Source organism: Sciurus carolinensis, chromosome 12, assembly GCF_902686445.1.
Source record: "Sciurus carolinensis chromosome 12, mSciCar1.2, whole genome shotgun sequence".
NCBI classification, from domain to species: domain Eukaryota; kingdom Metazoa; phylum Chordata; class Mammalia; order Rodentia; family Sciuridae; genus Sciurus; species Sciurus carolinensis.
In genome coordinates, this window is record NC_062224.1 from 3818583 (window position 1) to 3834944 (window position 16362).

At 40.0% G+C, this 16362-nt stretch overlaps 1 protein-coding gene across 3 annotated transcripts in view; it reads right to left on the bottom strand.

Annotated features, from left to right (window-relative positions):
- Positions 1-16362, bottom strand: part of Lyst (lysosomal trafficking regulator) — a 149638-nt gene extending 133276 nt beyond the window's left edge. For all 3 annotated transcript variants that reach the window (XM_047520102.1, XM_047520101.1, XM_047520100.1), the window contains exon 1: positions 16294-16362. The gene's annotated coding sequence lies outside the window, so the exon portion shown is untranslated. The remainder of the gene's footprint in view (positions 1-16293) is intronic.

The following is a 16362-nucleotide window of genomic DNA, read 5'->3' on the forward strand; positions in this document are numbered from 1 at the left end:
ATGAGTATATTTGGCAATGGGAAGATCAGGAAGTTCTTTGCAGGTGCTTCTAGTTTTCTTCATGAAATAAACAGAAGGTCATGAGCTGAAAGTGAGAAGTGGGGAGGAGGTGTTCAACTGAGGGGTATGACGGGGTCCACAACAGCAGCCCCTCAGAGATTTCCCACTGAGCCACCAATGAGTTCAAGCTAAGACTGGATTTCACAGTTCAGGAACTGTACCTGCATTATGATCTAGTTTGCCTGTGTGTCCCTGAGGATAGAACGACAGCTGATGGTCAAACACCCCATGGAAATCTAGATCTACTATAGCTGCCTGCACATGCCACACTTGGGTCAAAACTGGAAACAGGACTACCAGGCGAGTTTGTCGTCTAGTACCCACGTAACCTGTACTGCGCATCTTTTCCTTCCGTAAATACTTACAAATCTTTTAAATGCTCTCTAGAGTCTTTTGTGGAAGCATCATCAATACACTAGAATCTACGGAATTTATATTCCTTTTAATTTGGGGACTTTATCCCTCCAAAGACTTCTACCAGTTTCCACATGCACCATGACACCAAGATTACCAGTTCAGCAAAGACATTAGCAGATCCTCTCCGAATCTGAGCCTGAGATGTGAACTCATACAGAGCAGCCAAAGGTTCTGGCACACACTCTACCCCACTGTTTTTCTTACTTCTGCCTTTATTAGTCTGGGTGTGGATCACTCTCTGCGTCAAAGAAAACAGAAGCTGAGAGTTTCATTCAGACACTGTATCTGATTAAAGGGCTGATTTGTTTGTTTGTCATTTTCTTTCTCTATATATAAAATATAAAGTCCAGTCTTTTTTTTCCCCCAAATCTCAGCTTGTTATTTGACGAGGATCATGTTCCTTTTTTACGTTTTGTGCGTATATGTGTTTTGGTTTCATGTTCCTCATTCTTCCTTCTGCACATACTATTTTAATATCAGTTCATCTGGCCATCTGACCTCGCCCTTCTAATTGTTCAGTAAAGACTATGATTGCCTGACAGCTTGAATGCTCATCAGAGGCTGGAAACCAGGAGTGTCTGGTGGTATCAGTTTTTCTCAGATACTTGAGGGTTTTTAGCAGGATTCAGCAGCTTGGGCCTAACAACAAAGAAGGCAGACTGGGGGACAGCAGAAACAGGAGTGAAGGGAAACCAAGGAATGGGTGTCAGAACAGACCATACGGTCAAACATGAGGTCAGGCAAATGTTGACAGGAGAAGTTACAAGTACTCAAGAAAGTATACGAGACTGAAGGATAGATGCTATGGAAGTGAAGGATGTTGGGATTTTTTCCGATACAAGCAGTTCCAGAAGACAACATCCTCAGTATGACTGTCCAGATAGGTGTCTATGGTGAAATGAAAGTTACGTAACCATGAGGCTAGTTTTTTGGAGACCAGATTATTATAAGCTCTTAAAATAAAAGCTCCAAAATGACTGGGTTTTTGTCTGTTGTATTTTATGCCAGATCCCCAGCACCTAGAACGGCACCCGGCACACAGAAGGCATGCAGTTCAAAGTAGTTACTGAATGAGTGGCATGGCCTTTCTCTCGGGAGTCCCAGTGTGTTCACTTGTCTGATTAAGTCCTCACTGTAGGTCAAAGTTGGGTTCAGCGTATCAGGTCCGCTGATCATTTCCTCTAGTTTCTGGAAAGTAAATGGTCAATGAAGTCAGTCACCAATGGCTTTGCTTTTCAGTAAAATTTCCTGCAGACATCTGGACAGCTGACTTTGAAGTCTTAGCTCTGTTCCCGTTCTGTGATTAATTTCCACAGCCTACTATCCACAGAACTAAGATCACAGAACTAAGCTACACACAGTTTTGCGGATTCCTACACATTTGTCATCTTGATATATAGATCACCTATACCTGCCCCCAAATCAGTCATGACCCACATATAGTCTTCATCTTTGGGACTTCCCCTCATACGAAAGCATTTTTAATGCCTTGTTACTTCTGCGTCCTAGTCAGTGCTGCCAAGGACATTACATCTACATCAAACACGAAAACCTCAGAGCTCAACAACAGGGCAATAAGTGATCCCTAGGTCACTGAGTTTCCCCCTGAAGAAATACTAGTGCCAAGGGAAAGGGGCTTTACAGCTTCATTTTTCACAAATTCATTAATTCAATCGATATTTATTATTTGTTAAATATTTTGACAAATATATATTAATCTGTTTATTCATTCTATCTTCACTAGTTTCTGAATCTGTTCTGAACAGTCCAATAGGCATGAAACCAGCCTTGGACAGCAGTGAAAACAAAGAACCAGAGGCAGCAGATGGGAATCCGGCCCTTCCCAGCCAGTCACACGGAGCTGTGTCAAGTTTGGCTTCCTCTTCCATAAACTGTCTGGCGCACTGGGTTGCTGTGTGGATCCTAGGAGGTTATGATACCAATATTTGAACCTCAGTCCGGCTGAAGAGTTAGACTGTGCCACCTGGAGGAAGGAAAGGGTCACTGCAACCTTCCCTCAGAACAGTGGATTCATGATTCAGCCTTGAGCTTTAAGATTCAGTCTCCAAGGCAGCAGTGAAAAGAAAAGCAAGGGATACTTGTATTTTTCGTTTTACCCTGTCGTGGGTTTCCACAGAAAAGAAGAAAAATACAAGAAAAATGTTATAATAATGAACATAGAAAGTATAATTTTTCCTCATCAAATGGTAACACCAAAAAGACTCAAGTCTTAATTTCTCACCAAATGACAAAATTCTGTTTAATTTCCTTTTAAAATAAGATCATATGTTTGCCCAAGTTTCTTAATTACAGTAGTATTCAAAAATTACCACTGGATAAAATATTTTCAGGAATGCTACTATGTGCCAAAAAGATGGAGACTTATAAATTACAAGGTTATTTGGAGAATTAAACAAAATAATGTATAGAAAAATAAGTGCCCAATAAATTCAATTGTATCAGAATAAGGCACAATTGAAGCAATCTTCTTGAAAATAAAGTTGGTTGATATGGACTGAAATATGCTAAATCTCTCTTCTCTGGAGTTCAATAATACATTGGTAATAAACTAATGAGCAACCTTCCCAAAGATCTCATATATTCTTTACAACACATCACTAACAATCAAAATACAAAAAATAGAGTTAACACCATTTATACCAGTCACAAGTGACAAGAATAAAGGAATGAACATGAGTAATTTTAAATCATATAGTTTCATAAAGACAGAAACTTTAGATATCATAGTCTCTGACCCCACACTCAGTGAGGGGAAAAAACCCAAGGCCCACAGGTCCACGGTCACAGAACTGGTTAGGTCCTGAACTCCCACGCCATTTGTCTTAGAGTTATTTTTTCAAGCTGATTATCTAAAACCAAAATAACCGCATTTAGAAGACACAGCCTTTCATCTCTGTCGGGACAACTAAAAATTAGGAAATAGGTAAAGAAGTTTCTGTAACACTGAATACTATGTCTAACTGTTACCTAGAGCCTTCACTCAAGTCCATTATATTACAACCTGTACACCTGGAAACAAGGCTTTAAAATTTCTCCTTACGAACTTATGTAACTATAGTGTACAGCTATATGTTTGAAATGCATAAAACTTGGGAGACGAGTGGGAACTATCAACTAACCTTCACATTAATAGAATTTTCTTTAAAAAGAAGCTAACTAAAGCATGTCAGTTGGATTAAGTCGTATAATACTTAGGCAAGAGGATGCCTGCTATCTACGGTATACTGTGGAACTTTTGGTAAATAATAGATGTTTAAACAAAAACCATCAGAATGATTCCCAACTAAAAACTTCCATCAGAAAGCTTGTTAGAAATATTATTTACATACATTTTCATTAACATAAGAACCTTTACTACCTATTTTATAGTGGACAATAAATATACTCTTGAGAAAACTGAAGCAAAATTTGAAAAGTCACTGAACTTAAAAAATTAAAACATATTTTAAAGGCCTTTGTTTTATTAAATTTTGGGAATTTATAATGCAGATCAGGGAAGATTACAACACCTTGACAAAGTTCTAAATTAGATAAATGAACAATAAAACTCACAAAAATTCCTTTAGCAGTAAAGTCAATGATTTCACAAACTGAAATCTTCCACAAGACAAACCACAATCCCATAATTACCGATAATTCACCATACTTGGGGTGTGGGGGTGAACTTGCATTGAATCAATTAACTTCAAAAGAAATGACACCAGCTGTTTAGCATTCAGACCCTTCTTGACAAATACTGCACTCAATTCTCTGAATTGTGCCTTAAAGAGCACCTGACAGAAGTCAGGAGAGAATATGTTCTTATGAAGTTAGGACTGACCTCAAGCTCCAGGAATTCACACACAGCTCAGGAAGGAAATGCTGTTAAATCTAAACTACAAACCCTCCAGAACCTGAGTCACAATCCGTGCCTCCACAGGACAAAGAATTCGGAGTTCCAACTTGAACTGCAGCAACCTATTTTGCCCTATTTTCCCTAAATACCTGTGGGAGAGATTCCTGCACCTCCCAGCCACCGTGGCAACTAATGAGCTAGAGTCCTGTGTACAGAAACATCTCAAATAAACATGACATTGTCTATCAAGGCAAATCTTTTGCATTCTAAATAGCCATCTAAGAAATGAACATGAATACAATCATTTGTAAGAAGTAACTACCATACTCAAAACATTTTCTTTGATACTGGGGATTAAACCTTTAACCCAGGGGCACTTTGCCATTAAGCTACATTCCCAGTCCTTTTTTATTTTTTTTATTTTGAGAGAACATCTCGCTAAGTTGCTTAGGGCCTCTCTAAGTTGCTGAGGCTGGCCTTGAACTTGTGATCCTCCTGTCTCAGCCTCCCAAGTTGCTGGGATTAGAGCATGTGACACCACACCCCACAAAACATTTTCAACTAACACTGAGGTAACAAGCTGACTCCCAGAAAAGGAAAAATGCCAGAATTTGCATTTAATAAAACATTTTAGAATAGGAATCTATTCTACGATCAGAATTAAAAGAACTACAGTTGAATGATTATGTTACAGATAAGAACATTTATAGATAAGAAAGTTAAGGTACATGGAAGGTAAGAAATTTCCCAAAAGTCACAGAACTTAGCAACTAGGTCTGCAGATTTTCTACCCAACGTTTTTCCTGATGCTGCATAAAGTTTCTGGAAGACTTCTCACGTACAAACTATGCCTTTCAGAATGCTACCTGTCAGAGAATTCTAGTGATTAGCTCTAGCACCAAGTACAACTATTCTGTTTCTACCCTTAAGGCACCACAAACTTCCTGCTACCAAACTTCTAACGTCCTGTTCTATAGCTTCATGTCATTTTTCCCTATATGTTTCTACATTTTTCATTTACACCAAGGAGTAAGTGATCTGGAAAAACCAATGCTGCTCCTCCTAGAAAAAAAAAATACTTACATTCTAACAAGAATGTAAATAAGTGCCTTTAGCTCCAACTTGAATTTCAGTATCTCGGGGATAAAAGCTGCTCTGACCTAGATGTTTCACATTAAAAACAGAAATAAAATAATCCTTAAGCAGTAAACACAGAAACAAATGGCTGTACTGCTCCTATGTTTATTGTACATGATACATTCAGGCTAAGTAGAAAAATGTGTTTAATGAAATACTTTCACTATGTGGAGAACTATGTGGGCTGTTCACATAAAAACACTAACAAATAAATGTATTAAAAGTATTTCAGAGGAGGGTAGAAATCTAAGAAAGCAGTTACCCAAAAACAGTAACCACTATTTTTTTTTTTTTTCATACTTAAGGGGGTCAACAAACACCACCTCCTGTATCCATTCCTGTCTGCAAGCCCATGAAGTCTTAGTTAACACTGTCCCAACCAGCTGCCTTGTCAGAGCCAGGATTCAGAGTAGGGCAATCTCTTGGTATTCTGTATACTGACTCTTCCTTCCTCACTTCTATTTCAGTTATGGCCCCTACCCAGTCACTCAGATAAGAAACTGGAATAGCACTTCATCTGGGCTAGCAATTCTCCCTCTTGACACTGTGCCGGTTCGTGTCTGTATCAACTACTCATCAACTATGTGTTCTTGGGTACTTGACTTCCTCTTTCTGAGACTCAGTTTCTTATCTGTACAACTGGGTTCCCAAGAGTACCTACAGTTGTCATGAATATTAAAATTAAATGAGGGCTGGGGTTGTGGCTCAGTGGTGGAGCACTTGCCTAGCATGTGTGAGGCACTGGGGTCGATTCTCAGCACCACATACAAATAAATAGAAATAAAGGTCACTGACAACTAAAAAAAATATTAAAAAAAAAATTAAATGAGAGAACTTATACAGAATGTATAACACAGTGCCTGGCAGACTGGAGAGAAATCGGCCATGATTAGCTACTATCATCATCACCGTGAAACCGGCCCCTCCCTCCACCTGTGCCTAGGCATGCTCAGGCACTCGTCAATGCTTTCCACTTGCAATACCAACAGCTTCCTAATTGGTCACCCTGCTTATGGTCTATTTTCCATCCAATCAAATCCTACAATTGCTAAAATGTCATTCTGATTCCTAGGGATTGTACATAACACTCCAATTTGTAGGGAATAAAATCTCAACTCCTTAAAATCAGAGTATACAATATGCTCCACCATTTAGCCTTTCCAAATCTTCTACCACATCCTAACACACTGCACTACCCTACAATTCCCTACAGGGTATTCGCAACACTATTCCACTATTTTAATCATATTGCTGTTGCTATGAAAAGTCCCATTAATTCCCAATTAATTACTTCTCTGCACATCTTTATTTCAGCACCATATTATAAGATTATATTGTTACTTTCCCTCCCTTAAGAGGGAAATCAGGTCATATTTTGCTCAAAACAAACAAACAAACAAACATTAGGGCATAATGCAGTGCCACGAACAATTCATTTAATACTAACTTCAGTAGGAAGCATTTTACTGTTCAAATATCTTTAGGAAATCTTCCCACAGCTAAAGCTCTGAGAAATAAATAGGCATGTTCACAAAAGTCTTTCTGTATTCCACAGCAAGCACTGAAGGTACTAATGAAGCAAAGTGCTACACAAACATCTAAACACCTTACCACAATTGTTTATATAAAAAAAATTCAGTAATAAAATTTTGGATGTTTATTTATACTATGTTAAAGATTATTAGAGAATGTAGTTTCAAAGTTCTTTAAAACTTATTATATTATATTATAGATATTATACATTTTCATACCCTCTAAAGAACAGTTTGGAGTCTTATCCTAAACATGAAATGAAAACAATCAAAATCATTTATATACCAACACTATAATGATGAATTGTTTTTTAGATATATTTCACAGAAAGAGAAAAACTCTGCAAAGTAAGTTTTAGAAATACTGAACACAGACACATAACTTTCAGGTCAACTTGCCAGGACAGACAGCTCTAGTTTTCTCTTATTCTTCTGTGATCACACAGAAACAATACGTGAGTTTACTTTTAACAAAAGAAGAAAGTAGCTGATGTAGCCAATTATGGAAAATGTTCACTGTTATAAAACATTTCATACGGAGAAAGGCAACAGCAAGATGCAATTGAGATCCAGCTGCAGAACCAACTGCCACCTCTTCGTCCACAAAGATGAAAGGACAGGGAAGAAGAGCACAGGCACTGGAGATCAGAGCCAAGAAAGGGGTAGGGAGGACGCCTTCTGAGCATCGGCATCTCAGATCCACGGTGGGCATCATCACGGGGCCGCTGCGGCCGAGTTCTAGCTGGAGGCACACAGAGGAACACAGCTGAAGTTAGAAGGGAAGCCTGCACTGGCAACCAGCCGCTCCAGGTGGCTGTTGTGCACAGGCATCAGCTGGCTACGGAATTACTTCCTTAAAATGATTAAATGTTCAAGAAATTGGCAGTATAGTGGAAAAAGTACCAGACGGAAAAAATCAAGAGATCTTCAGGTTTTGTTTTACCTCAAACTCTTCAGGATGTAACACAGTTGCTTCACCTTCAAATTGTTCTTACATATAATTTTAAAAAACAAAAACTAGATATCTTCCAATGTCTCTTTGGGTTGTACTTTCATGACAGTACAACATTCAGAAAATGTAGAAAGTGTGAAGATGTATTTAAGATCAAGATCACACACTTTAAATGTTTCCTTAAGGTGTACATAACTAGGTTTTGTGAAAACTGGAATTCTATTTTTTTAAATAAGATGAGTATGAGGAACAAACATTAGAAACATTCTCTAAAAGTCTAAAGAGAAAAAACTTCAAGAATAATTATCAGCATTACTGTCCATAGACACATCACTAAGAGGAAACTCAGAAAATGGTGAAGGGTTTTAACCCTTAACAAACTCTAAGTCAAAAATGCAGTGAAGTTTAATGAAGTCTTGACAAGCAAATATCAAAAGCAGGATAAGGGCTGGTGGAGATAAGCAGCTGTTCTTCAAGTTACACCAGTAAAACTTCCTTTTGCCACTGGCTGGAATACACTGAATTTTGTACTTCAATGAATGAACAACCAGAAGCAGTAACAATGAATTCATTTTGTGAACTGATAGATGTTATGATGCCCTTTCAAACAGGCCACTTTTCTATGATAAATGAGGAAATCGTTTTTATCACTTTTAATTTCACACTCATCCAAGCTCAGTGTAATAATCATGCTGTTCAAATAACATTTATGAAATTGCAATTGTTATTCTTTTGTCCAAGGAACTAAGACAAGTGAACTACAGAAATAATAAAAATTATAGCAAATCATGCTTTGGTCAGATCAATTTTAAGGAGAGAAGAGAAAGGGAAAAATTAATATACCATTATTGCCTTTTAAAAGTTTACAGTACTGGGCTGGGATTGTGTGGCTCAATAGTAGAGCACTTGCCTAGAATGTGTGAGGCACTGGGTTCAATTCTCAGCACCTCATATAAATAAATTAATTAAATAAAGGTCATAGACAATTAGAAAAAAATATTTTTAAAAAAATTTTACTGTACTTAGCCAGGTACCATGAAGCATGCCTATGATCTCAATTACTTTAGGGACTGAGGCAGGATGATTCCAAGTTTGAGGCTATCTCAAAACAAAATAAAAGTCTGAACTTAATCCCTAGTACCACTGGAACAAAAGAAAGTTCATAATACTTATAAAGCATACAGATTTAATTTCATTAATGTCAAATAAACAGAAATTACTAAACACTGAATTTAGCCAAGAATCAATGCTGTAACAAAATATTTAAATATACTTAGCTAGAAAATTGCAAATCTATTGCACCAATAATCTCGTAGGTGGACCATGACTAGCCTGTCATCTCCACTGACTTCTTTACTACTAACTTTTTAAAAGAAAAAAAATTTTGCTGACACCTCCTCTTTCAAAATATTCAAGGGCAGTCCATAAAGGAAGCAGTTTTCTCTGTCCACCTCACCCCTCCACGCACTGCAGCCTGGCTTTTGCCCACACTACTCTACCAAAAACACTCAGGCCAAGATCAACAAAAACCTTCTGATTGCCAAATTCGTTCCAACAGACATGTTCCAGTACTTATCTGATTTGACCTCTCTGAGGACCATGAAGCGTGAGGCAATTAACCATCCATTTCTTAACTCTCTCCTCTCCTGACATGTGAGATGACAAAACCCATGCACATACACATTTATTCGCATTCTTGGTTTTTCTCTGACCACTTCTCTGTCTCCCTGGCTGGACTCTTGGCTCCCAATTCTCTCCCTCGCTAAGATTCTCTTTCTTTGTGTTCTCCATTGACTTATCTCAACTGCTCCTATTGTTTCAAGATGAACTTTCAAAAGTTCAACTGTACATGAACCCAGGAGCTTTTTCTAAATCCCCAGATACTTATATAAGCTGTACCCAGAGCATTTCAGGGCACTATTATGGGGCCAGAGAAGATCACCTTAAGCTGGTGTGCCACATACATGCCCCTCTAGCTTGGGTTCAATTATTCATTCTCAACATCTACAGCTCCTTTCCAATGCACCCTCTCTGGATACTGGCCATTGGTACCACCAAACATTTCTATTTGCCCAGGCAGTTCTGATTTATGCCTGCTCTCCCAGAGTAACTATTACTGACACTCTTTCATTCATAAAATAGCACCTGTTTGGCCAGTAAATTACGTGATTGCCCTATTTACCCACCCATTCTTTCCGATTTTCCAATACAACTAGGTGAGTCCTCCTGCCTCCAACTTTGTTACTCCAAACCCTCACCCTGTTGATAAGAAGTTTCCCTATATCCTCTACCTTCACACAGGAAGATCACCTTACTGCTTCTTAATAAACCACTATACCACCAGATCCCAAGCCAGGAAGACAGGTTAGTATTCTCTTGGTCTCCCAGGTGACTCATGAATCATTAGTACTCCATTTTACCCAATGTTAATGTTATAGTATATTTATAATTAGCACCTATTGACCTTTGAGCCAATCATCTCCATTTATTATGAATTTTGTCACATAACTGTCTTCCTCTCCCCACAAGAGCTGATATTCCAGGGGCTTCATGATCCTTAAGAACATTTAATCCCAACACAGTAGACAAAGTGCTTTGCCTTCCTCTTCCTCAATAATCCCTTCTTTGCAGAAAGCCTACATGGTTTTGTAGCTGGCCACAAGGGCTTTGGAGTTAGACAACTCAGGTACTTCCTTGTTGTGTGCTTTGGGGAAAGTTACTTAATCTCACCAAGACCCTGCTTCCTCAGCTGTAAACTATTGACACTAATATGCATCTTACAGAATTATGAAACTAACATATGGAAAGCATTTAGAGTAGTGACTAGTACACAGTGTTCAACAAATTGTAGGCTTTTAAAATAGCACTATTGTTGTAGTTAGCACCATTAATTTGGCTCCCCACCATCATCAAGTTGTACTTTGGCCCTTACCGCCTGAATCATCTCCAAGTCTAGAATGTTGTTTAGGATTCTCACATCACATGTGCCTATTTTTCCCTCTCTAATACTCCATTTCTGCCATTGATCCTGCTCCTTACTCACTGAGACTCTTTACCTTCTTCATTCGCCACATTTATCAGCTCCAGCTTGGTTTGGTTTTTTCTTCCTCAATCAAGTAGGATGCCCATGGGTTCAACCTTGTGACTACCCTTGATTCCTTAACTTCCTATCACCTCTCCACCCACATTCCCCATCACATCTTCCCTTCCTACCTGCATCCAGGTTCAGGTTCTGCACTATTACAGGGAAGTGGTGGAGGAAACTGCTTGACCGTTCCGAATGGCCTCTTTGTACATTAGGGATTTCAAACCTGTCTCCTTCCCAATCACAACTGTAACTTCTTTTCCCCCAAGCATACCCGAGCCCATGTTTCCCCTTCTCAATCTCAGGAGATAATCATGTTTCACAGATTCCAAATCCTGGACACTTGACTCTACCTACATCCATTCCTGATTTCCTTTTCCTTTTTTTTAAACATTTTGTTTTGGTTGTAGGTGGACCCAATACCTTTATTTTATTTTTACGTGGTGCTGAGGATTGAACGCAGGGCCCCACGAATGCTAGGCGAGCACTCCACCACTGAGCCACAACCCCAGGCCCCAATTTCCTTTTCCTTCTTAAATAGGAAGGTGCATCACTGCTCTCCAGAGCAACCCTTTCCCCTGGGTCCCAACCCTCCCATTTCTGTGGGATTATGTTTGGTCAATTATTTTCCTTCTCATTTGACTTCCGTTTTCTTCGTCTTCTGTATCCTCTTGCCTCACCCCACGAAAGGATCCCTGACTTATCCATCCTTAGAGAAAAATTTTCCACTGATAATATCTCCTTGCTCAAACTTCCATCCACTGTCCCCATTACCAAAAGTATGGAAGAAAATATCTACTAAATGAAGATGTTTTTATTTGGTTCGGAGCCCCCCCGCAACTTGGTTCCAACAAAGGCAAGACAATAGCTAATTCCACCAACTGAAGAAAACTGATGAACTTCACATCTTCAATCCTACTCTTCCACCTGTATTTCAAAAATTAACTACTATCACCATCACTATTTGCCCAGTCTAGAATCAAATAATCAGATATTATACCTTTGGCAAAGTGAGCATGAGGTTAGTTTAATATGATTTGTTCTTTAAAAATGAATTCTAGGTCTTAGAAATTTAGAGCTTTCTTTTCTAATTATGAAGCATGTGGCAATCTGGTTCATTATCTTCCTAGGAATCAGTCACTGTCAAAATTTTCAATGTATAATTTCTCAGTTTCACCTCCATCTTCCTCAATTTTTAAATGTAAAATCTGCCATTCTTCAGGTTTCTGACAAAAATCTCTATTTTTTAGACCATTTTAGGTCTATAGCTAAGCTGAGTGGAAAGCAGAGTTTCCACATGCCTGTCCCGGCACACGGCCTCCCTGGCTTTGGAAGTCCCACACCACAGAGGTAGATTTGTTACAATCGATGAGCCTACACTGACAGGTCATTCTGATCCCAAGTCCACAGTCTACATTGAGTCACTCTTCCTGCGTACATGCAACAAGTGTTGGCAAATGTACAGTGGCATGTTTCCACTATTGTCACATCTCATGGAACAGCATCACTGCCCAAAAATCCTCTGTGCTCCTTCTGCACATTCACTCCTCCCTCCCCCACTCCTCAAACCCTGGCAACCAATGATCTTTTGCTGTCTCCAGAGTTTTGCTTTTCCAGAACGTCACCCAGATGAAATCATAAAGCACACAGTCTTTTCAGGTTGGCTTCTTTCACTTAGTGGTATACATTAAGATTCCTCTGTGTCTTTTCATGGTTGAGCTACTTTTAAATACCACTTTATTAAGGTGTCATTGGCATAGAACAAAATTAACATGTTCAGAGTATATCATTTGATAAGTTTTCAACATATGTGCATACCCATGAAACTATCATCATAATCAGAGTGAGCATATCTAGCACCCCATTAAGACCCCTGGAGCACCACTGTTCCCCTCCTTTCTGCCACTCATCTCCTCACCCCATATCCAAGTTACCACTTAAGACCAGTTTGCATTTTCTAGCATTTTACAGATGGAATCACAGAGTATGTAGTAATTTCCTTTCTGGTATGGCTTTATCCATATAGTGTAATTATTTTGAGATTTATCCATCTTGTTTTATGATCTGTAGAGCCTTCCTTAATTGCTGAGTAGTAATCCATTTTATGACAACCTATGTATTTTTTAAAGATTAGTGGCTGAGTATGTGTAGAACTCTACCCGACTGTTCATCTATACCTTCCACTTATTTAAAATAGCTAGAAGCTCTCATTTCCTCATCAATTTTGGGTTTCAGTTTCAAATAATCACCTTTGAATTGAACAATGACTAGCATTATAGAAAATTATTTGATTCCTTTCTTGATTAATATTATTGATTCTAAGCCTTATTCTTCCATATTAGGTTTCTTTGTTGTATTTTATTTTTCCCCAGCAGTTAGACTTGGTAAGCATTCAAATTTCCAACTTTATCAGACCTCTTCCAATTACTCTAAACAAGACCAGGGGAGCTAAGAGGTACAAGGACAAATACTGGTGAGAAACAGTAGCAAAAGAAACAGCATCAAAGAGAAACATAGATTCCCACTGACTCCAAGATCAATTATAACTAGTTACTAATCAGACACATTTTTATATATTTTCAGGATATAGTTAGGTTGAATATCCATTTAAAAAGATTAGCTTATTTCCTGCTTCTTTATGAAAGGGACAGACCTTAAATTCCAGGAGTCATACATATTTAATTCAAGTTTTACCGGTAAATTCTATTGATCCAATACTGTGTAATCTGATGTTAAAAAAAAAAAAAAAAGAATTCTATTTAACATGTAATGGCCCATTTATTTCAAGACATCTTTAATGAAACAAAAGAATTAGGATAATCTCTGTATATTATTGATTTATTAGTAAAGTATTAAAATCCAGGTAATTTGCACTGTAATTTCACAAATGGCAAAGTGAAGCCACATTTGATAACATTTCTGGAGCTTAAATTTTTTTAACTTAAACTAGGCATCTAAGGATAATCTAGAAAAAGATTAATCCAATGAAGGTGTTCAAGTTAAATACAGCAACACATTAAAAAGGGTACTCTAATATTCTGGATTATACAGTTTTCTGTACTACTAAAACTAACAAACACAAGGCCCGAGTTCAAGCAAACAAAAACAAAACTACACTAGGGGAAAGAATGACTAGGTTGGTTCGAAAGAACCAAAAAGAAAATGAGCATGAAATAAAAGTTGGCAGTTTGTGGGTGAAAAAAATATGCCCTTAGAATAGCCAAGGTAACATAAAAATTTCTGCAATACAGTCACTAGAGTATACAACTAATAATCTCCACTTGGATGTCTAATTGTATTGTCCACTAACTCATTAACCTCCTCCACACCTGACCTACTCCTCTGGTAGACCTCAAAATGCATCTACCCTGCTTGGGACAAAAATTTTGGTGTCCTTTATATCTGTATCCTCAATTTATGCAGAAATCAACCACCTCTCACCACTGCCACTAGTTCTCCTATGATCCAAGGTCCATATCATCTCTGGCCTGGATTATGGCAAGTTCCAGATCTGGTGTCCCTGAGCCTGTACTGCCCAACCCTGCCCTAGAGTGACCCTTTTAAAGGGTAAATATGATTGCACCCTTTTTTAGTCAAGGAATGACTCCCCTCCTTAAAAAGAATCTATAGGGCCTTATGCAATGCGATCTCCCAGCCCCCTAACCTCTATGGCATTATTCCTAAGACTCCTAGTTTTTCTCCCTCTACCATAAACAAATCAGTCAGTCTGCTGTTCTCAAACACGCCCAAAACACTCCTGCCTCAGGGCTTTTGCAAGTGCCTCTCCCTGTTTTCACACGCTTCCCTCAAAAGGGGGCCAAGAATTAGCCCTCACTTTCTTCCAGTTCAAATGTCATCTTCTCCAGGGGATTTTTCCTGATAACTCTAATTGCAGTCCCATCCATTTCCTGTCCTTCCTCTTCCTTGCTTTTCCTCCCTAGTTTCTACCACCACCTGACAACAGTACTTTTTGTTTATTATCTGAGGTCCCTGGCTAGAATGTAAGCTCCATGAAGAAGGGATATTTTTCCATTTAGAAAAGGGTCTGGCACACTGTAGGCGTTCAACAAATATTTACTAAATACATACATTTTATATATACATATATATGTATAGTATTTTATGCAAATTAAATTACAATAACTCGTTTTCTCCTTATGTCTTCTCTTCTCCATCTTTGCAATATCAATATGGATGATAGCAAGAGCTAGCAGAAAGCAAGTTATTAGCTACTTGGAACGCTCTTTAAGACTGCCCATATTAATCAACTACATCTATAAAATGAAAGCTTAAAGTCAACATCTTTATTAGCATAAGGCTTCAGGGTGTGGAAGTTTAAAGTAGTAGAGCAGAAAAGCCAAGAATATTCAGGAAGAAAAACTCAATTCTGTTTGTTCTATCAATCGGTTAAACAAACCCCAAAGAAAATGCGAGCTGAATTCGATTTTCAAGGGAACATTGGCCCAAATTCAACACTAGCATATTCAACACAAGATTTAACACCTTTAAAATTTTCTATCTGCTTAAAACAAACCCCATCAACTACCAAGCGCTGTCATTGGGTGTGTGCACGGTCTGCCGAGCATATGGGGATGTTTTGTTTGGTTTAACCCGGTAAGGACCAGGGCGAGGGCAGCGTTTCCTAGCTCTCGGCTCATGCCCTCCACCGCTGGCCTGCACACTGGCACCGGGGTCCTCCTGGGTCATCTCCCTCACAGCTCAGCCCGGCGGGGCGCAGGGACAGCTCGGCCAAGGCTCCAGCGATGCCCCGGACCAGGGCAAGGTCTCGGGGACCCGGCTATGGCCTGGGAGGGGTGTCGCACGCAGGGCAAGCGAGGACCGAGGCGCCCCGTGGACTGACAGGTGGGCCGGCAACGCGGGACCGGGGTGCGGCGGGGCGGAGGCGCGGGAACTGTCAGCCCCGGGCGCCACCTGCCCGTCTGCGCCGGCCGAGGGGTGCGCTGGACGGGCAGGACACTCGGCGCGGTGCCGGCCGCCGCCAGCCTGCGGGAAGTTGAGTTAGTGTCCGGGGCCGCGCCGAGCCGCTGTCGCGCCGCAGGCACGTCCCGGGCCCCAAGCAGGAGCAGTCCGGGACACAGCAGCCCGGGTCTGAGGAGCCCGGGCCGAGTCCCCAGTGTTCTCGGCGCGACGGCCGCGACCCCCGCCCGGGCTGAGCGCCGCCTTCCCTCCAGGCCACGCTGGGGTCCGGACCCAGCCTTGCGAGGCACGGCCCGTGCCCGGCGGCCGCCTTTACCTGCTCCAGGGCCGCCGCGCGCGCTCCCTCACCCGGAGAATCCCCAGTAGCCGCCGCCGCCGCCGCCGC